Raw genomic sequence first — 24,485 nt, 5'->3', positions numbered from 1 at the left:
TGCATTCAATGAAACAAACGTAAACCATACAGTAAAGAAATCAAACTGCACACATTTATTTACTAAACCAAACTGCATTCAGTCATTCATTCAGTGTATCCAACTACACTCATACTGAAACAAACTGCACATGTTATTTCAATAAGTCGAGCTAATCTCTTTACTTCAATATCTCCATCTTAAGGCATTAATTCAAAGAAACCAGCTGCAATCATTCATTCAACGAATCAAGCTGTAATCACTGATCCAACGAAAGACGCTGCGAGTGCTAATTCGTTGATGCAATGTGTCGAGCTTAATGTATTCGTTCAAACAAACAAATTGCATTCATTCAGTTAACAAATGAAACTTCCATCGTACATTCATTGAATGAAACTTTATTTATGGATTGAATGAAACATTTGTAAATCCTACATTAAAGGAATCAAACTGCATTCATTTTCTCACTAAAACAAACGGCATTCATTCATTCATTCATTCATTGTTTCAAACTGCACTCAAACATTCACTGAAACGAACTATACGTGTTAATTCAATGACTAAAGCTTATCTCGTTAATTCAATATCTCGAGCTTAAGACGTTCATTCAATGAATAAATAATACTTCAATCGTACGTTCAATGAAGAAAACGTTACTCATTGATTCAATAAAACACACTGCAAGTGGTCATTCAATGAGTAGAAATTCTCCAATTCATTCAATTTATCAATCTTAATTCATTCTTTTAAAGACTGTAAACTGAATTAATTCATTCTTGAATCAACCTAGATTCGAGCTGGAATCATGCATTCAAAGAATCAAACGTTATTTATGGATTGAATGAAAAAACGTAAATCCAACATTAAAGGAATCAAACTGCACTAATTTACTTACTAAAACAAACTGCATTCATTCATTCTTACATTGTTTCAAACTGCACTCATACATGCACTGAAAGAAACTACACGTGTTAATTCAATGTGTAAGTCTTATCTCGTTAATTCAATCTTTCGAGCTCAAGGCATTCATTCAAAGAAACAAAGTACATTCATTCTTTTATTCAATCAAACCGCAATCGTACATTCAATAAATCAATTCGATTCATTGATTTAAAGAAACAAACTTAACACAGTCTTTCATTGAGTTCAACTGCATTCATCCAATGAATCAAACTGCACTCAATGAAACAACCTGCGAGTGTTACTTCATGTAGCAGAGCTTATCTCGTTAATTCAATTTCTCGAGCCTAATGCAGTCATTTAAATGAAACAAACGGCATTCGTTCGTCCAATAAATAAACCTTTCATCGTACGTTCAATGAAGGAAACGTTACTCATTGATTCAATAAAACACACTGCAAGTCGTAATTCAATGAGTAGAAATTGTCCAATTCATTCAATTTATCATGTTTAACTCATTCCTTCATCGTCTGAAAACTGAATTAATTCATTCTTGAATCAAACTACAAAGAATCGATTTGAAATCATGCATTCAATGAATGAAACATTATTTATGGATTCAATGAAACAAACGAAAATCATACATCAAAGGAATAAAACTGCCCTCATTTATTTACTAAAGGAAACTGCATTCATTCATTCATTCATTCAGTGTATCAATCTGCGCTCATGCATTCACTAAAAGAGACTGCACATTATTTCAATGAGCTTATCTCATTAATTCAATTTCTTCATCTTACGGCATTCAATCAAAGATTCATTCATTCATTCATTCAAGGTGTTCTCATTTATTTACTAAAACAAACTGCATTCAGTCATTCATTCAGTGTACCAAACTACACTCATACAATGACTGAAACAAACTGCACATGTTATTTCAATAAGTCGAGCTAATCTCTTTACTTCAATATCTCCATCTTAAGGCATTCATTCAAAGACATCAGCTGCAATCATTCATTCAACGAATCAAGCTGTAATCACTGATCCAACGAAAGAAACTGCGAGTGCTAATTCAAGTAGTAGAGCTTCTCTCATTAAGGCAATCTCGAGCTTAATGCATTCATTCAAACAAACAAACTGCATTCATTCATTGAATAAATAAAACTTCAATCGTACGTTCAATGAAGGGAACGTTACTCATTGAATAAAACTGCCCTCATTTATTTACAAAATGAAACTGCATTCATTCAGTGTATCAGTCTGCGCTCATGCATTCACTAAAAGAAACTGCACATGTTATTTCAATGAGTAGAGCTTATCTCATTAATTCAATTCCTTCATCTTACGGCTTTCAATCAAAGATGCCAACTGCAATTATTCATTAAAAGAATCAAATTGCACTCACTATTCAATAAACAAACTGCGAGTGCTAATTCAAGTAGTAGATCTCTCGTTAATTCAATGTCTCCAGCTTAAAGCATTGATTCAATGAAACAAACTGCATTCATTCATTCAATAAGTGAAACTTCAATCGTACATTCAATGAAAGAAAAAACACGTTCATTTAAGCAGTTTTATTCAATGAGTAACGTTTCCTTCATTGAACGTACGATTGAAGTTTTATTTATTCAATGAATGAATGCAGTTTGTTTCATTGAATCAATGCATTGAATTAACGAGAGAAGCTGGATTACTTGAATTAGCATTGGCATCTTGTGCAGTGAGTGCAGTTTGATTCATTGAAAGAATGTTATTGAAATTCATGTGCAGTTTCTATTAGTGAATGCATGAGCGCAGATTGATGCACTGAATGAATGAATGAATGAATGAATGCAGTTTCCTTTAGTAAATAAATGATGGCAGTTTTATTCCTTTAATGTATGATTTTCGTGTGTTTCATTGAATCCATAAATGACTGTATGATGTCTAGATCGATTCTTTGTAGTTTGAATCAAGAATGAATTAATTCAATTTTCAGTCGAAGAAGTAATGAGTTAAGCTTGATAAATTGAATGAATTGAACTAAAAGAAATTGCACATGTTATTTCAATGAGTAGAGCTTATCTCATTAATTCAATTTCTTCATCTTGCGGCATTCAATCAAAGATGCCAACTGCAATCATTCATTCAATGAATCAAACTGCACTCACTGTACAAACTGCCAGTGCTAATTCAAGTAATAGAGCTTCTCTCGTTAATTCAATGCATTGATTCAATGAAACAAACTGCATTCATTCATTCAATAAGTGAAACTTCAATCGTACATTCAATGAATGAAACGTTACTCATTGATTCAATGAAAGAAAAGTAACACGTTCATTTAAGCATTCCAACTGCATTCATTCAGTGCATCAAACTCTACTGATTGAAACAAACTGCAAATGTTAACTTAATGAGTAGACCTTCTCTCATTATTTCAATATCTCAAGCTTAACGGATTCATTCAAAGACTGAAACTGCATTAGTTCATTCTTGAATACAACTGCATTCGTTCATTCATTAAATGAACATTCAATCATGCCTCCAATGAATCAAACGTTATTTTTGCATTCAATGAAACAAACGTAAACCATACAGTAAAGAAATCAAACTGCACACATTTATTTACTAAACCAAACTGCATTCAGTCATTCATTCAGTGTATCCAACTACACTCATACTGAAACAAACTGCACATGTTATTTCAATAAGTCGAGCTAATCTCTTTACTTCAATATCTCCATCTTAAGGCATTAATTCAAAGAAACCAGCTGCAATCATTCATTCAACGAATCAAGCTGTAATCACTGATCCAACGAAAGAAACTGCGAGTGCTAATTCAAGTAGTAGAGCTTCTCTCGTTAAGGCAATCTCGAGCTTAATGCATTCAATCAAACAAACAAACTGCATTCATTCATTGAATAAATAAAACTTCAATCGTACGTTCAATGAAGGGAACGTTACTCATTGAATAAAACTGCCCTCATTTATTTACAAAATGAAACTGCATTCATTCAGTGTATCAGTCTGCGCTCATGCATTCACTAAAAGAAACTGCACATGTTATTTCAATGAGTAGAGCTTATCTCATTAATTCAATTCCTTCATCTTACGGCTTTCAATCAAAGATGCCAACTGCAATTATTCATTAAAAGAATCAAATTGCACTCACTATTCAATAAACAAACTGCGAGTGCTAATTCAAGTAGTAGATCTCTCGTTAATTCAATGTCTCCAGCTTAAAGCATTGATTCAATGAAACAAACTGCATTCATTCATTCAATAAGTGAAACTTCAATCGTACATTCAATGAAAGAAAAAACACGTTCATTTAAGCAGTTTTATTCAATGAGTAACGTTTCCTTCATTGAACGTACGATTGAAGTTTTATTTATTCAATGAATGAATGCAGTTTGTTTCATTGAATCAATGCATTGAATTAACGAGAGAAGCTGGATTACTTGAATTAGCATTGGCATCTTGTGCAGTGAGTGCAGTTTGATTCATTGAAAGAATGTTATTGAAATTCATGTGCAGTTTCTATTAGTGAATGCATGAGCGCAGATTGATGCACTGAATGAATGAATGAATGAATGAATGAATGCAGTTTCCTTTAGTAAATAAATGATGGCAGTTTTATTCCTTTAATGTATGATTTTCGTGTGTTTCATTGAATCCATAAATGACTGTATGATGTCTAGATCGATTCTTTGTAGTTTGAATCAAGAATGAATTAATTCAATTTTCAGTCGATGAAGGAATGAGTTAAGCTTGATAAATTGAATGAATTGAACTAAAAGAAATTGCACATGTTATTTCAATGAGTAGAGCTTATCTCATTAATTCAATTTCTTCATCTTGCGGCATTCAATCAAAGATGCCAACTGCAATCATTCATTCAATGAATCAAACTGCACTCACTGTACAAACTGCCAGTGCTAATTCAAGTAATAGAGCTTCTCTCGTTAATTCAATGCATTGATTCAATGAAACAAACTGCATTCATTCATTCAATAAGTGAAACTTCAATCGTACATTCAATGAATGAAACGTTACTCATTGATTCAATGAAAGAAAAGTAACACGTTCATTTAAGCATTCCAAATGCATTCATTCAGTGCATCAAACTCTACTGATTGAAACAAACTGCAAATGTTAACTTAATGAGTAGACCTTCTCTCATTATTTCAATATTACAAGCTTAACGGATTCATTCAAAGACTGAAACTGCATTAGTTCATTCTTGAATACAACTGCATTCGTTCATTCATTAAATGAACATTCAATCATGCCTCCAATGAATCAAACGTTATTTTTGCATTCAATGAAACAAACGTAAACCATACAGTAAAGAAATCAAACTGCACACATTTATTTACTAAACCAAACTGCATTCAGTCATTCATTCAGTGTATCCAACTACACTCATACTGAAACAAACTGCACATGTTATTTCAATAAGTCGAGCTAATCTCTTTACTTCAATATCTCCATCTTAAGGCATTAATTCAAAGAAACCAGCTGCAATCATTCATTCAACGAATCAAGCTGCAATCACTGATCCAACGAAAGACGCTGCGAGTGCTAATTCGTTGATGCAATGTGTCGAGCTTAATGTATTCGTTCAAACAAACAAATTGCATTCATTCAGTTAACAAATGAAACTTCCATCGTACATTCATTGAATGAAACTTTATTTATGGATTGAATTTGTAAATCCTACATTAAAGGAATCAAACTGCATTCATTTTCTCACTAAAACAAACGGCATTCATTCATTCATTCATTCATTGTTTCAAACTGCACTCAAACATTCACTGAAACGAACTATACGTGTTAATTCAATGACTAAAGCTTATCTCGTTAATTCAATATCTCGAGCTTAAGACGTTCATTCAATGAATAAATAATACTTCAATCGTATGTTCAATGAAGAAAACGTTACTCATTGATTCAATATAACACACTGCAAGTGGTCATTCAATGAGTAGAAATTCTCCAATTCATTCAATTTATCAATCTTAATTCATTCTTTTAAAGACTGTAAACTGAATTAATTCATTCTTGAATCAACCTAGATTCGAGCTGGAATCATGCATTCAAAGAATCAAACGTTATTTATGGATTGAATGAAACAAACGTAAATCCAACATTAAAGGAATCAAACTGCACTCATTTACTTACTAAAACAAACTGCATTCATTCATTCTTACATTGTTTCAAACTGCACTCACACATGCACTGAAAGAAACTACACGTGTTAATTCAATGTGTAAGTCTTATCTCGTTAATTCAATCTTTCGAGCTCAAGGCATTCATTCAAAGAAACAAAGTACATTCATTCTTTTATTCAATCAAACCGCAATCGTACATTCAATAAATCAATTCGATTCATTGATTTAAAGAAACAAACTTAACACAGTCTTTCATTGAGTTCAACTGCATTCATCCAATGAATCAAACTGCACTCAATGAAACAACCTGCGAGTGTTACTTCATGTAGCAGAGCTTATCTCGTTAATTCAATTTCTCGAGCCTAATGCAGTCATTTAAATGAAACAAACGGCATTCGTTCGTCCAATAAATAAACCTTTCATCGTACGTTCAATGAAGGAAACGTTACTCATTGATTCAATAAAACACACTGCAAGTCGTAATTCAATGAGTAGAAATTGTCCAATTCATTCAATTTATCATGCTTAACACATTCCTTCATCGTCTGAAAACTGAATTAATTCATTCTTGAATCAAACTACAAAGAATCGATCTAGAAATCATGCATTCAATGAATCAAACGTTATTTATGGGTTCAATGAAACAAACGAAAATCATACATCAAAGGAATAAAACTGCCCTCATTTATTTACTAAAGGAAACTGCATTCATTCATTCATTCATTCAGTGTATCAATCTGCGCTCATGCATTCACTAAAAGAGACTGCACATTATTTCAATGAGCTTATCTCATTAATTCAATTTCTTCATCTTACGGCATTCAATCAAAGATTCATTCATTCATTCATTCAAGGTGTTCTCATTTATTTACTAAAACAAACTGCATTCAGTCATTCATTCAGTGTACCAAACTACACTCATACAATGACTGAAACAAACTGCACATGTTATTTCAATAAGTCGAGCTAATCTCTTTACTTCAATATCTCCATCTTAAGGCATTCATTCAAAGACATCAGCTGCAATCATTCATTCAACGAATCAAGCTGTAATCACTGATCCAACGAAAGAAACTGCGAGTGCTAATTCAAGTAGTAGAGCTTCTCTCATTAAGGCAATCTCGAGCTTAATGCATTCATTCAAACAAACAAACTGCATTCATTCATTGAATAAATAAAACTTCAATCGTACGTTCAATGAAGGGAACGTTACTCATTGAATAAAACTGCCCTCATTTATTTACAAAATGAAACTGCATTCATTCAGTGTATCAGTCTGCGCTCATGCATTCACTAAAAGAAACTGCACATGTTATTTCAATGAGTAGAGCTTATCTCATTAATTCAATTCCTTCATCTTACGGCTTTCAATCAAAGATGCCAACTGCAATTATTCATTAAAAGAATCAAATTGCACTCACTATTCAATAAACAAACTGCGAGTGCTAATTCAAGTAGTAGATCTCTCGTTAATTCAATGTCTCCAGCTTAAAGCATTGATTCAATGAAACAAACTGCATTCATTCATTCAATAAGTGAAACTTCAATCGTACATTCAATGAAAGAAAAAACACGTTCATTTAAGCAGTTTTATTCAATGAGTAACGTTTCCTTCATTGAACGTACGATTGAAGTTTTATTTATTCAATGAATGAATGCAGTTTGTTTCATTGAATCAATGCATTGAATTAACGAGAGAAGCTGGATTACTTGAATTAGCATTGGCATCTTGTGCAGTGAGTGCAGTTTGATTCATTGAAAGAATGTTATTGAAATTCATGTGCAGTTTCTATTAGTGAATGCATGAGCGCAGATTGATGCACTGAATGAATGAATGAATGAATGAATGAATGCAGTTTCCTTTAGTAAATAAATGATGGCAGTTTTATTCCTTTAATGTATGATTTTCGTGTGTTTCATTGAATCCATAAATGACTGTATGATGTCTAGATCGATTCTTTGTAGTTTGAATCAAGAATGAATTAATTCAATTTTCAGTCGATGAAGTAATGAGTTAAGCTTGATAAATTGAATGAATTGAACTAAAAGAAATTGCACATGTTATTTCAATGAGTAGAGCTTATCTCATTAATTCAATTTCTTCATCTTGCGGCATTCAATCAAAGATGCCAACTGCAATCATTCATTCAATGAATCAAACTGCACTCACTGTACAAACTGCCAGTGCTAATTCAAGTAATAGAGCTTCTCTCGTTAATTCAATGCATTGATTCAATGAAACAAACTGCATTCATTCATTCAATAAGTGAAACTTCAATCGTACATTCAATGAATGAAACGTTACTCATTGATTCAATGAAAGAAAAGTAACACGTTCATTTAAGCATTCCAACTGCATTCATTCAGTGCATCAAACTCTACTGATTGAAACAAACTGCAAATGTTAACTTAATGAGTAGACCTTCTCTCATTATTTCAATATCTCAAGCTTAACGGATTCATTCAAAGACTGAAACTGCATTAGTTCATTCTTGAATACAACTGCATTCGTTCATTCATTAAATGAACATTCAATCATGCCTCCAATGAATCAAACGTTATTTTTGCATTCAATGAAACAAACGTAAACCATACAGTAAAGAAATCAAACTGCACACATTTATTTACTAAACCAAACTGCATTCAGTCATTCATTCAGTGTATCCAACTACACTCATACTGAAACAAACTGCACATGTTATTTCAATAAGTCGAGCTAATCTCTTTACTTCAATATCTCCATCTTAAGGCATTAATTCAAAGAAACCAGCTGCAATCATTCATTCAACGAATCAAGCTGTAATCACTGATCCAACGAAAGAAACTGCGAGTGCTAATTCAAGTAGTAGAGCTTCTCTCGTTAAGGCAATCTCGAATTAATGCATTCATTCAAACAAACAAACTGCATTCATTCATTGAATAAATAAAACTTCAATCGTACGTTCAATGAAGGGAACGTTACTCATTGAATAAAACTGCCCTCATTTATTTACAAAATGAAACTGCATTCATTCAGTGTATCAGTCTGCGCTCATGCATTCACTAAAAGAAACTGCACATGTTATTTCAATGAGTAGAGCTTATCTCATTAATTCAATTCCTTCATCTTACGGCTTTCAATCAAAGATGCCAACTGCAATTATTCATTAAAAGAATCAAATTGCACTCACTATTCAATAAACAAACTGCGAGTGCTAATTCAAGTAGTAGATCTCTCGTTAATTCAATGTCTCCAGCTTAAAGCATTGATTCAATGAAACAAACTGCATTCATTCATTCAATAAGTGAAACTTCAATCGTACATTCAATGAAAGAAGCAGTTTTATTCAATGAGTAACGTTTCCTTCATTGAACGTACGATTGAAGTTTTATTTATTCAATGAATGAATGCAGTTTGTTTCATTGAATCAATGCATTGAATTAACGAGAGAAGCTGGATTACTTGAATTAGCATTGGCATCTTGTGCAGTGAGTGCAGTTTGATTCATTGAAAGAATGTTATTGAAATTCATGTGCAGTTTCTATTAGTGAATGCATGAGCGCAGATTGATGCACTGAATGAATGAATGAATGAATGAATGAATGCAGTTTCCTTTAGTAAATAAATGATGGCAGTTTTATTCCTTTAATGTATGATTTTCGTGTGTTTCATTGAATCCATAAATGACTATATGATGTCTAGATCGATTCTTTGTAGTTTGAATCAAGAATGAATTAATTCAATTTTCAGTCGAAGAAGTAATGAGTTAAGCTTGATAAATTGAATGAATTGAACTAAAAGAAATTGCACATGTTATTTCAATGAGTAGAGCTTATCTCATTAATTCAATTTCTTCATCTTGCGGCATTCAATCAAAGATGCCAACTGCAATCATTCATTCAATGAATCAAACTGCACTCACTGTACAAACTGCCAGTGCTAATTCAAGTAATAGAGCTTCTCTCGTTAATTCAATGCATTGATTCAATGAAACAAACTGCATTCATTCATTCAATAAGTGAAACTTCAATCGTACATTCAATGAATGAAACGTTACTCATTGATTCAATGAAAGAAAAGTAACACGTTCATTTAAGCATTCCAACTGCATTCATTCAGTGCATCAAACCCTACTGATTGAAACAAACTGCAAATGTTAACTTAATGAGTAGACCTTCTCTCATTATTTCAATATCTCAAGCTTAACGGATTCATTCAAAGACTGAAACTGCATTAGTTCATTCTTGAATACAACTGCATTCGTTCATTCATTAAATGAACATTCAATCATGCCTCCAATGAATCAAACGTTATTTTTGCATTCAATGAAACAAACGTAAACCATACAGTAAAGAAATCAAACTGCACACATTTATTTACTAAACCAAACTGCATTCAGTCATTCATTCAGTGTATCCAACTACACTCATACTGAAACAAACTGCACATGTTATTTCAATAAGTCGAGCTAATCTCTTTACTTCAATATCTCCATCTTAAGGCATTAATTCAAAGAAACCAGCTGCAATCATTCATTCAACGAATCAAGCTGTAATCACTGATCCAACGAAAGAAACTGCGAGTGCTAATTCAAGTAGTAGAGCTTCTCTCGTTAAGGCAATCTCGAGCTTAATGCATTCATTCAAACAAACAAACTGCATTCATTCATTGAATAAATAAAACTTCAATCGTACGTTCAATGAAGGGAACGTTACTCATTGAATAAAACTGCCCTCATTTATTTACAAAATGAAACTGCATTCATTCAGTGTATCAGTCTGCGCTCATGCATTCACTAAAAGAAACTGCACATGTTATTTCAATGAGTAGAGCTTATCTCATTAATTCAATTCCTTCATCTTACGGCTTTCAATCAAAGATGCCAACTGCAATTATTCATTAAAAGAATCAAATTGCACTCACTATTCAATAAACAAACTGCGAGTGCTAATTCAAGTAGTAGATCTCTCGTTAATTCAATGTCTCCAGCTTAAAGCATTGATTCAATGAAACAAACTGCATTCATTCATTCAATAAGTGAAACTTCAATCGTACATTCAATGAAAGAAAAAACACGTTCATTTAAGCAGTTTTATTCAATGAGTAACGTTTCCTTCATTGAACGTACGATTGAAGTTTTATTTATTCAATGAATGAATGCAGTTTGTTTCATTGAATCAATGCATTGAATTAACGAGAGAAGCTGGATTACTTGAATTAGCATTGGCATCTTGTGCAGTGAGTGCAGTTTGATTCATTGAAAGAATGTTATTGAAATCCATGTGCAGTTTCTATTAGTGAATGCATGAGCGCAGATTGATGCACTGAATGAATGAATGAATGAATGAATGCAGTTTCCTTTAGTAAATAAATGATGGCAGTTTTATTCCTTTAATGTATGATTTTCGTGTGTTTCATTGAATCCATAAATGACTGTATGATGTCTAGATCGATTCTTTGTAGTTTGAATCAAGAATGAATTAATTCAATTTTCAGTCGATGAAGTAATGAGTTAAGCTTGATAAATTGAATGAATTGAACTAAAAGAAATTGCACATGTTATTTCAATGAGTAGAGCTTATCTCATTAATTCAATTTCTTCATCTTGCGGCATTCAATCAAAGATGCCAACTGCAATCATTCATTCAATGAATCAAACTGCACTCACTGTACAAACTGCCAGTGCTAATTCAAGTAATAGAGCTTCTCTCGTTAATTCAATGCATTGATTCAATGAAACAAACTGCATTCATTCATTCAATAAGTGAAACTTCAATCGTACATTCAATGAATGAAACGTTACTCATTGATTCAATGAAAGAAAAGTAACACGTTCATTTAAGCATTCCAACTGCATTCATTCAGTGCATCAAACTCTACTGATTGAAACAAACTGCAAATGTTAACTTAATGAGTAGACCTTCTCTCATTATTTCAATATCTCAAGCTTAACGGATTCATTCAAAGACTGAAACTGCATTAGTTCATTCTTGAATACAACTGCATTCGTTCATTCATTAAATGAACATTCAATCATGCCTCCAATGAATCAAACGTTATTTTTGCATTCAATGAAACAAACGTAAACCATACAGTAAAGAAATCAAACTGCACACATTTATTTACTAAACCAAACTGCATTCAGTCATTCATTCAGTGTATCCAACTACACTCATACTGAAACAAACTGCACATGTTATTTCAATAATTCGAGCTAATCTCTTTACTTCAATATCTCCATCTTAAGGCATTAATTCAAAGAAACCAGCTGCAATCATTCATTCAACGAATCAAGCTGTAATCACTGATCCAACGAAAGACGCTGCGAGTGCTAATTCGTTGATGCAATGTGTCGAGCTTAATGTATTCGTTCAAACAAACAAATTGCATTCATTCAGTTAACAAATGAAACTTCCATCGTACATTCATTGAATGAAACTTTATTTATGGATTGAATGAAACATTTGTAAATCCTACATTAAAGGAATCAAACTGCATTCATTTTCTCACTAAAACAAACGGCATTCATTCATTCATTCATTCATTGTTTCAAACTGCACTCAAACATTCACTGAAACGAACTATACGTGTTAATTCAATGACTAAAGCTTATCTCGTTAATTCAATATCTCGAGCTTAAGACGTTCATTCAATGAATAAATAATACTTCAATCGTATGTTCAATGAAGAAAACGTTACTCATTGATTCAATAAAACACACTGCAAGTGGTCATTCAATGAGTAGAAATTCTCCAATTCATTCAATTTATCAATCTTAATTCATTCTTTTAAAGACTGTAAACTGAATTAATTCATTCTTGAATCAATCTAGATTCGAGCTGGAATCATGCATTTATGGATTGAATGAAACAAACGTAAATCCAACATTAAAGGAATCAAACTGCACTCATTTACTTACTAAAACAAACTGCATTCATTCATTCTTACATTGTTTCAAACTGCACTCATACATGCACTGAAAGAAACTACACGTGTTAATTCAATGTGTAAGTCTTATCTCGTTAATTCAATCTTTCGAGCTCAAGGCATTCATTCAAAGAAACAAAGTACATTCATTCTTTTATTCAATCAAACCGCAATCGTACATTCAATAAATCAATCGTATTCCTTGATTTAAAGAAACAAACTTAACACAGTCTTTCATTGAGTTCAACTGCATTCATCCAATGAATCAAACTGCACTCAATGAAACAACCTGCGAGTGTTACTTCATGTAGCAGAGCTTATCTCGTTAATTCAATTTCTCGAGCCTAATGCAGTCATTTAAATGAAACAAACGGCATTCGTTCGTCCAATAAATAAACCTTTCATCGTACGTTCAATGAAGGAAACGTTACTCATTGCTTTATAAAACACACTGCAAGTCGTAATTCAATGAGTAGAAATTGTCCAATTCATTCAATTTATCATGTTTAACTCATTCCTTCATCGTCTGAAAACTGAATTAATTCATTCTTGAATCAAACTACAAAGAATCGATCTAGAAATCATGCATTCAATGAATGAAACATTATTTATGGATTCAATGAAACAAACGAAAATCATACATCAAAGGAATAAAACTGCCCTCATTTATTTACTAAAGGAAACTGCATTCATTCATTCATTCATTCAGTGTATCAATCTGCGCTCATGCATTCACTAAAAGAGACTGCATATTATTTCAATGAGCTTATCTCATTAATTCAATTTCTTCATCTTACGGCATTCAATCAAAGATTCATTCATTCAAGGTGTTCTCATTTATTTACTAAAACAAACTGCATTCAGTCATTCATTCAGTGTACCAAACCACACTCATACAATGACTGAAACAAACTGCACATGTTATTTCAATAAGTCGAGCTAATCTCTTTACTTCAATATCTCCATCTTAAGGCATTCATTCAAAGACATCAGCTGCAATCATTCATTCAACGAATCAAGCTGTAATCACTGATCCAACGAAAGAAACTGCGAGTGCTAATTCAAGTAGTAGAGCTTCTCTCGTTAAGGCAATCTCGAGCTTAATGCATTCATTCAAACAAACAAACTGCATTCATTCATTGAATAAATAAAACTTCAATCGTACGTTCAATGAAGGGAACGTTACTCATTGAATAAAACTGCCCTCATTTATTTACAAAATGAAACTGCATTCATTCAGTGTATCAGTCTGCGCTCATGCATTCACTAAAAGAAACTGCACATGTTATTTCAATGAGTAGAGTTTATCTCATTAATTCAATTCCTTCATCTTACGGCATTCAATCAAAGATGCCAACTGCAATTATTCATTAAAAGAATCAAATTGCACTCACTATTCAATAAACAAACTGCGAGTGCTAATCTCTCGTTAATTCAATGTCTCCAGCTTAAAGCATTGATTCAATGAAACAAACTGCATTCATTCATTCAATAAGTGAAACTTCAATCGTACATTCAATGAATGAAACGTTGCTCATTGGTTCAATGAAAGAAAAGTAACACGTTCATTTAAGCAGTTTTATTCAATGAGTAACGTTTCCTTAATTAAACGTACGATTGAAGTTTTATTTATTCAATGAATGAATGCAGTTTGTTTCATTGAATCAATGCATTGAATTAACGAGAGAAGCTGGATTACTTGAATTAGCATTGGCATCTTGTGCAGTGAGTGCAGTTTGATTCATTGAAAGAATGTTATTGAAATTCATGTGCAGTTTCATTTAGTGAATGCATGAGCGCAGATTGATGCACTGAATGAATGAATGAATGAATGCAGTTTCCTTTAGTAAATAAATGATGGCAGTTTTATTCCTTTAATGTATGATTTTCGTGTGTTTCATTGAATCCATAAATGACTGTATGATGTCTAGATCGATTCTTTGTAGTTTGAATCAAGAATGAATTAATTCAATTTTCAGTCGATGAAGGAATGAGTTAAGCTTGATAAATTGAATGAATTGAACTAAAAGAAATTGCACATGTTATTTCAATGAGTAGAGCTTATCTCATTAATTCAATTTCTTCATCTTGCGGCATTCAATCAAAGTTGCCAACTGCAATCATTCATTCAATGAATCAAACTGCACTCACTGTACAAACTGCCAGTGCTAATTCAAGTAATAGAGCTTCTCTCGTTAATTCAATGCATTGATTCAATGAAACAAACTGCATTCATTCATTCAATAAGTGAAACTTCAATCGTACATTCAATGAATGAAACGTTACTCATTGATTCAATGAAAGAAAAGTAACACGTTCATTTAAGCATTCCAACTGCATTCATTCAGTGCATCAAACTCTACTGATTGAAACAAACTGCAAATGTTAACTTAATGAGTAGACCTTCTCTCATTATTTCAATATTACAAGCTTAACGGATTCATTCAAAGACTGAAACTGCATTAGTTCATTCTTGAATACAACTGCATTCGTTCATTCATTAAATGAACATTCAATCATGCCTCCAATGAATCAAACGTTATTTTTGCATTCAATGAAACAAACGTAAACCATACAGTAAAGAAATCAAACTGCACACATTTATTTACTAAACCAAACTGCATTCAGTCATTCATTCAGTGTATCCAACTGCACTCATACTGAAACAAACTGCACATGTTATTTCAATAAGTCGAGCTAATCTCTTTACTTCAATATCTCCATCTTAAGGCATTAATTCAAAGAAACCAGCTGCAATCATTCATTCAACGAATCAAGCTGTAATCACTGATCCAACGAAAGACGCTGCGAGTGCTAATTCGTTGATGCAATGTGTCGAGCTTAATGTATTCGTTCAAACAAACAAATTGCATTCATTCAGTTAACAAATGAAACTTCCATCGTACATTCATTGAATGAAACGTTATTTATGGATTGAATGAAACATTTGTAAATCCTACATTAAAGGAATCAAACTGCATTCATTTTCTCACTAAAACAAACGGCATTCATTGTTTCAAACTGCACTCAAACATTCACTGAAACGAACTATACGTGTTAATTCAATGAGTAAAGCTTATCTCGTTAATTCAATATGTCGAGCTTAAGACGTTCATTCAATGAATAAATAATACTTCAATCGTATGTTCAATGAAGAAAACGTTACTCATTGATTCAATAAAACACACTGCAAGTGGTCATTCAATGAGTAGAAATTCTCCAATTCATTCAATTTATCAATCTTAATTCATTCTTTTAAAGACTGTAAACTGAATTAATTCATTCTTGAATCAACCTAGATTCGAGCTGGAATCATGCATTCAAAGAATCAAACGTTATTTATGGATTGAATGAAACAAACGTAAATCCAACATTAAAGGAATCAAACTGCACTCATTTACTTACTAAAACAAACTGCATTCATTCATTCTTACATTGTTTCAAACTGCACTCATACATGCACTGAAAGAAACTACACGTGTTAATTCAATGTGTAAGTCTGATCTCGTTAATTCAATCTTTCGAGCTCAAGGCATTCATTCAAAGAAACAAAGTACATTCATTCTTTTATTCAATCAAACCGCAATCGTACATTCAATAAATCAATTCGATTCATTGATTTAAAGAAACAAACTTAACACAGTCTTTCATTGAGTTCAACTGCATTCATCCAATGAATCAAACTGCACTCAATGAAACAACCTGCGAGTGTTACTTCATGTAGCAGAGCTTATCTCGTTAATTCAATTTCTCGAGCCTAATGCAGTCATTTAAATGAAACAAACGGCATTCGTTCGTCCAATAAATAAACCTTTCATCGTACGTTCAATGAAGGAAACGTTACTCATTGATTCAATAAAACACACTGCAAGTCGTAATTCAATGAGTAGAAATTGTCCAATTCATTCAATTTATCATGCTTAACTCATTCCTTCATCGTCTGAAAACTGAATTAATTCATTCTTGAATCAAACTACAAAGAATCGATCTAGAAATCATGCATTCAATGAATCAAACGTTATTTATGGATTCAATGAAACAAACGAAAATCATACATCAAAGGAATAAAACTGCCCTCATTTATTTACTAAAGGAAACTGCATTCATTCATTCATTCATTCAGTGTATCAATCTGCGCTCATGCATTCACTAAAAGAGACTGCACATTATTTCAATGAGCTTATCTCATTAATTCAATTTCTTCATCTTACGGCATTCAATCAAAGATTCATTCATTCATTCATTCAAGGTGTTCTCATTTATTTACTAAAACAAACTGCATTCAGTCATTCATTCAGTGTACCAAACTACACTCATACAATGACTGAAACAAACTGCACATGTTATTTCAATAAGTCGAGCTAATCTCTTTACTTCAATATCTCCATCTTAAGGCATTCATTCAAAGACATCAGCTGCAATCATTCATTCAACGAATCAAGCTGTAATCACTGATCCAACGAAAGAAACTGCGAGTGCTAATTCAAGTAGTAGAGCTTCTCTCATTAAGGCAATCTCGAGCTTAATGCATTCATTCAAACAAACAAACTGCATTCATTCATTGAATAAATAAAACTTCAATCGTACGTTCAATGAAGGGAACGTTACTCATTGAATAAAACTGCCCTCATTTATTTACAAAATGAAACTGCATTCATTCAGTGTATCAGTCTGCGCTCATGCATTCACTAAAAGAAACTGCACATGTTATTTCAATGAGTAGAGCTTATCTCATTAATTCAATTCCTTCATCTTCCGGCTTTCAATCAAAGATGCCAACTGCAATTATTCATTAAAAGAATCAAATTGCACTCACTATTCAATAAACAAACTGCGAGTGCTAATTCAAGTAGTAGATCTCTCGTTAATTCAATGTCTCCAGCTTAAAGCATTGATTCAATGAAACAAACTGCATTCATTCATTCAATAAGTGAAACTTCAATCGTACATTCAATGAAAGAAAAAACACGTTCATTTAAGCAGTTTTATTCAATGAGTAACGTTTCCTTCATTGAACGTACGATTGAAGTTTAATTTATTCAATGAATGAATGCAGTTTGTTTCATTGAATCAATGCATTGAATTAACGAGAGAAGCTGGATTACTTGAATTAGCATTGGCATCTTGTGCAGTGAGTGCAGTTTGATTCATTGAAAGAATGTTATTGAAATTCATGTGCAGTTTCTATTAGTGAATGCATGAGCGCAGATTGATGCACTGAATGAATGAATGAATGAATGAATGCAGTTTCCTTTAGTAAATAAATGATGGCAGTTTTATTCCTTTAATGTATGATTTTCGTGTGTTTCATTGAATCCATAAATGACTGTATGATGTCTAGATCGATTCTTTGTAGTTTGAATCAAGAATGAATTAATTCAATTTTCAGTCGATGAAGTAATGAGTTAAGCTTGATAAATTGAATGAATTGAACTAAAAGAAATTGCACATGTTATTTCAATGAGTAGAGCTTATCTCATTAATTCAATTTCTTCATCTTGCGGCATTCAATCAAAGATGCCAACTGCAATCATTCATTCAATGAATCAAACTGCACTCACTGTACAAACTGCCAGTGCTAATTCAAGTAATAGAGCTTCTCTCGTTAATTCAATGCATTGATTCAATGAAACAAACTGCATTCATTCATTCAATAAGTGAAACTTCAATCGTACATTCAATGAATGAAACGTTACTCATTGATTCAATGAAAGAAAAGTAACACGTTCATTTAAGCATTCCAACTGCATTCATTCAGTGCATCAAACTCTACTGATTGAAACAAACTGCAAATGTTAACTTAATGAGTAGACCTTCTCTCATTATTTCAATATCTCAAGCTTAACGGATTCATTCAAAGACTGAAACTGCATTAGTTCATTCTTGAATACAACTGCATTCGTTCATTCATTAAATGAACATTCAATCATGCCTCCAATGAATCAAACGTTATTTTTGCATTCAATGAAACAAACGTAAACCATACAGTAAAGAAATCAAACTGCACACATTTATTTACTAAACCAAACTGCATTCAGTCATTCATTCAGTGTATCCAACTACACTCATACTGAAACAAACTGCACATGTTATTTCAATAAGTCGAGCTAATCTCTTTACTTCAATATCTCCATCTTAAGGCATTAATTCAAAGAAACCAGCTGCAATCATTCATTCAACGAATCAAGCTGTAATCACTGATCCAACGAAAGAAACTGCGAGTGCTAATTCAAGTAGTAGAGCTTCTCTCGTTAAGGCAATCTCGAGCTTAATGCATTCATTCAAACAAACAAACTGCATTCATTCATTGAATAAATAAAACTTCAATCGTACGTTCAATGAAGGGAACGTTACTCATTGAATAAAACTGCCCTCATTTATTTACAAAATGAAACTGCATTCATTCAGTGTATCAGTCTGCGCTCATGCATTCACTAAAAGAAACTGCACATGTTATTTCAATGAGTAGAGTTTATCTCATTAATTCAATTCCTTCATCTTACGGCATTCAATCAAAGATGCCAACTGCAATTATTCATTAAAAGAATCAAATTGCACTCACTATTCAATAAACAAACTGCGAGTGCTAATCTCTCGTTAATTCAATGTCTCCAGCTTAAAGCATTGATTCAATGAAACAAACTGCATTCATTCATTCAATAAGTGAAACTTCAATCGTACATTCAATGAATGAAACGTTGCTCATTGGTTCAATGAAAGAAAAGTAACACGTTCATTTAAGCAGTTTTATTCAATGAGTAACGTTTCCTTAATTAAACGTACGATTGAAGTTTTATTTATTCAATGAATGAATGCAGTTTGTTTCATTGAATCAATGCATTGAATTAACGAGAGAAGCTGGATTACTTGAATTAGCATTGGCATCTTGTGCAGTGAGTGCAGTTTGATTCATTGAAAGAATGTTATTGAAATTCATGTGCAGTTTCATTTAGTGAATGCATGAGCGCAGATTGATGCACTGAATGAATGAATGAATGAATGCAGTTTCCTTTAGTAAATAAATGATGGCAGTTTTATTCCTTTAATGTATGATTTTCGTGTGTTTCATTGAATCCATAAATGACTGTATGATGTCTAGATCGATTCTTTGTAGTTTGAATCAAGAATGAATTAATTCAATTTTCAGTCGATGAAGGAATGAGTTAAGCTTGATAAATTGAATGAATTGAACTAAAAGAAATTGCACATGTTATTTCAATGAGTAGAGCTTATCTCATTAATTCAATTTCTTCATCTTGCGGCATTCAATCAAAGTTGCCAACTGCAATCATTCATTCAATGAATCAAACTGCACTCACTGTACAAACTGCCAGTGCTAATTCAAGTAATAGAGCTTCTCTCGTTAATTCAATGCATTGATTCAATGAAACAAACTGCATTCATTCATTCAATAAGTGAAACTTCAATCGTACATTCAATGAATGAAACGTTACTCATTGATTCAATGAAAGAAAAGTAACACGTTCATTTAAGCATTCCAACTGCATTCATTCAGTGCATCAAACTCTACTGATTGAAACAAACTGCAAATGTTAACTTAATGAGTAGACCTTCTCTCATTATTTCAATATTACAAGCTTAACGGATTCATTCAAAGACTGAAACTGCATTAGTTCATTCTTGAATACAACTGCATTCGTTCATTCATTAAATGAACATTCAATCATGCCTCCAATGAATCAAACGTTATTTTTGCATTCAATGAAACAAACGTAAACCATACAGTAAAGAAATCAAACTGCACACATTTATTTACTAAACCAAACTGCATTCAGTCATTCATTCAGTGTATCCAACTGCACTCATACTGAAACAAACTGCACATGTTATTTCAATAAGTCGAGCTAATCTCTTTACTTCAATATCTCCATCTTAAGGCATTAATTCAAAGAAACCAGCTGCAATCGTTCATTCAACGAATCAAGCTGTAATCACTGATCCAACGAAAGACGCTGCGAGTGCTAATTCGTTGATGCAATGTGTCGAGCTTAATGTATTCGTTCAAACAAACAAATTGCATTCATTCAGTTAACAAATGAAACTTCCATCGTACATTCATTGAATGAAACGTTATTTATGGATTGAATGAAACATTTGTAAATCCTACATTAAAGGAATCAAACTGCATTCATTTTCTCACTAAAACAAACGGCATTCATTGTTTCAAACTGCACTCAAACATTCACTGAAACGAACTATACGTGGTAATTCAATGAGTAAAGCTTATCTCGTTAATTCAATATGTCGAGCTTAAGACGTTCATTCAATGAATAAATAATACTTCAATCGTATGTTCAATGAAGAAAACGTTACTCATTGATTCAATAAAACACACTGCAAGTGGTCATTCAATGAGTAGAAATTCTCCAATTCATTCAATTTATCAATCTTAATTCATTCTTTTAAAGACTGTAAACTGAATTAATTCATTCTTGAATCAACCTAGATTCGAGCTGGAATCATGCATTCAAAGAATCAAACGTTATTTATGGATTGAATGAAACAAACGTAAATCCAACATTAAAGGAATCAAACTGCACTCATTTACTTACTAAAACAAACTGCATTCATTCATTCTTACATTGTTTCAAACTGCACTCATACATGCACTGAAAGAAACTACACGTGTTAATTCAATGTGTAAGTCTGATCTCGTTAATTCAATCTTTCGAGCTCAAGGCATTCATTCAAAGAAACAAAGTACATTCATTCTTTTATTCAATCAAACCGCAATCGTACATTCAATAAATCAATTCGATTCATTGATTTAAAGAAACAAACTTAACACAGTCTTTCATTGAGTTCAACTGCATTCATCCAATGAATCAAACTGCACTCAATGAAACAACCTGCGAGTGTTACTTCATGTAGCAGAGCTTATCTCGTTAATTCAATTTCTCGAGCCTAATGCAGTCATTTAAATGAAACAAACGGCATTCGTTCGTCCAATAAATAAACCTTTCATCGTACGTTCAATGAAGGAAACGTTACTCATTGATTCAATAAAACACACTGCAAGTCGTAATTCAATGAGTAGAAATTGTCCAATTCATTCAATTTATCATGCTTAACTCATTCCTTCATCGTCTGAAAACTGAATTAATTCATTCTTGAATCAAACTACAAAGAATCGATCTAGAAATCATGCATTCAATGAATCAAACGTTATTTATGGATTCAATGAAACAAACGAAAATCATACATCAAAGGAATAAAACTGCCCTCATTTATTTACTAAAGGAAACTGCATTCATTCATTCATTCATTCAGTGTATCAATCTGCGCTCATGCATTCACTAAAAGAGACTGCACATTATTTCAATGAGCTTATCTCATTAATTCAATTTCTTCATCTTACGGCATTCAATCAAAGATTCATTCATTCATTCATTCAAGGTGTTCTCATTTATTTACTAAAACAAACTGCATTCAGTCATTCATTCAGTGTACCAAACTACACTCATACAATGACTGAAACAAACTGCACATGTTATTTCAATAAGTCGAGCTAATCTCTTTACTTCAATATCTCCATCTTAAGGCATTCATTCAAAGACATCAGCTGCAATCATTCATTCAACGAATCAAGCTGTAATCACTGATCCAACGAAAGAAACTGCGAGTGCTAATTCAAGTAGTAGAGCTTCTCTCATTAAGGCAATCTCGAGCTTAATGCATTCATTCAAACAAACAAACTGCATTCATTCATTGAATAAATAAAACTTCAATCGTACGTTCAATGAAGGGAACGTTACTCATTGAATAAAACTGCCCTCATTTATTTACAAAATGAAACTGCATTCATTCAGTGTATCAGTCTGCGCTCATGCATTCACTAAAAGAAACTGCACATGTTATTTCAATGAGTAGAGCTTATCTCATTAATTCAATTCCTTCATCTTACGGCTTTCAATCAAAGATGCCAACTGCAATTATTCATTAAAAGAATCAAATTGCACTCACTATTCAATAAACAAACTGCGAGTGCTAATTCAAGTAGTAGATCTCTCGTTAATTCAATGTCTCCAGCTTAAAGCATTGATTCAATGAAACAAACTGCATTCATTCATTCAATAAGTGAAACTTCAATCGTACATTCAATGAAAGAAAAAACACGTTCATTTAAGCAGTTTTATTCAATGAGTAACGTTTCCTTCATTGAACGTACGATTGAAGTTTTATTTATTCAATGAATGAATGCAGTTTGTTTCATTGAATCAATGCATTGAATTAACGACAGAAGCTGGATTACTTGAATTAGCATTGGCATCTTGTGCAGTGAGTGCAGTTTGATTCATTGAAAGAATGTTATTGAAATCCATGTGCAGTTTCTATTAGTGAATGCATGAGCGCAGATTGATGCACTGAATGAATGAATGAATGAATGAATGCAGTTTCCTTTAGTAAATAAATGATGGCAGTTTTATTCCTTTAATGTATGATTTTCGTGTGTTTCATTGAATCCATAAATGACTGTATGATGTCTAGATCGATTCTTTGTAGTTTGAATCAAGAATGAATTAATTCAATTTTCAGTCGATGAAGTAATGAGTTAAGCTTGATAAATTGAATGAATTGAACTAAAAGAAATTGCACATGTTATTTCAATGAGTAGAGCTTATCTCATTAATTCAATTTCTTCATCTTGCGGCATTCAATCAAAGATGCCAACTGCAATCATTCATTCAATGAATCAAACTGCACTCACTGTACAAACTGCCAGTGCTAATTCAAGTAATAGAGCTTCTCTCGTTAATTCAATGCATTGATTCAATGAAACAAACTGCATTCATTCATTCAATAAGTGAAACTTCAATCGTACATTCAATGAATGAAACGTTACTCATTGATTCAATGAAAGAAAAGTAACACGTTCATTTAAGCATTCCAACTGCATTCATTCAGTGCATCAAACTCTACTGATTGAAACAAACTGCAAATGTTAACTTAATGAGTAGACCTTCTCTCATTATTTCAATATCTCAAGCTTAACGGATTCATTCAAAGACTGAAACTGCATTAGTTCATTCTTGAATACAACTGCATTCGTTCATTCATTAAATGAACATTCAATCATGCCTCCAATGAATCAAACGTTATTTTTGCATTCAATGAAACAAACGTAAACCATACAGTAAAGAAATCAAACTGCACACATTTATTTACTAAACCAAACTGCATTCAGTCATTCATTCAGTGTATCCAACTACACTCATACTGAAACAAACTGCACATGTTATTTCAATAAGTCGAGCTAATCTCTTTACTTCAATATCTCCATCTTAAGGCATTAATTCAAAGAAACCAGCTGCAATCATTCATTCAACGAATCAAGCTGTAATCACTGATCCAACGAAAGACGCTGCGAGTGCTAATTCGTTGATGCAATGTGTCGAGCTTAATGTATTCGTTCAAACAAACAAATTGCATTCATTCAGTTAACAAATGAAACTTCCATCGTACATTCATTGAATGAAACTTTATTTATGGATTGAATGAAACATTTGTAAATCCTACATTAAAGG

Source organism: Chiloscyllium plagiosum, unplaced genomic scaffold, assembly GCF_037043375.1.
Source record: "Chiloscyllium plagiosum isolate Xiang-an unplaced genomic scaffold, Cpla_swu_hap1 HiC_scaffold_37, whole genome shotgun sequence".
Classification (NCBI taxonomy): Eukaryota; Metazoa; Chordata; class Chondrichthyes; order Orectolobiformes; family Hemiscylliidae; genus Chiloscyllium; species Chiloscyllium plagiosum.
Note: the sequence above shows the minus strand (reverse complement) of the source record.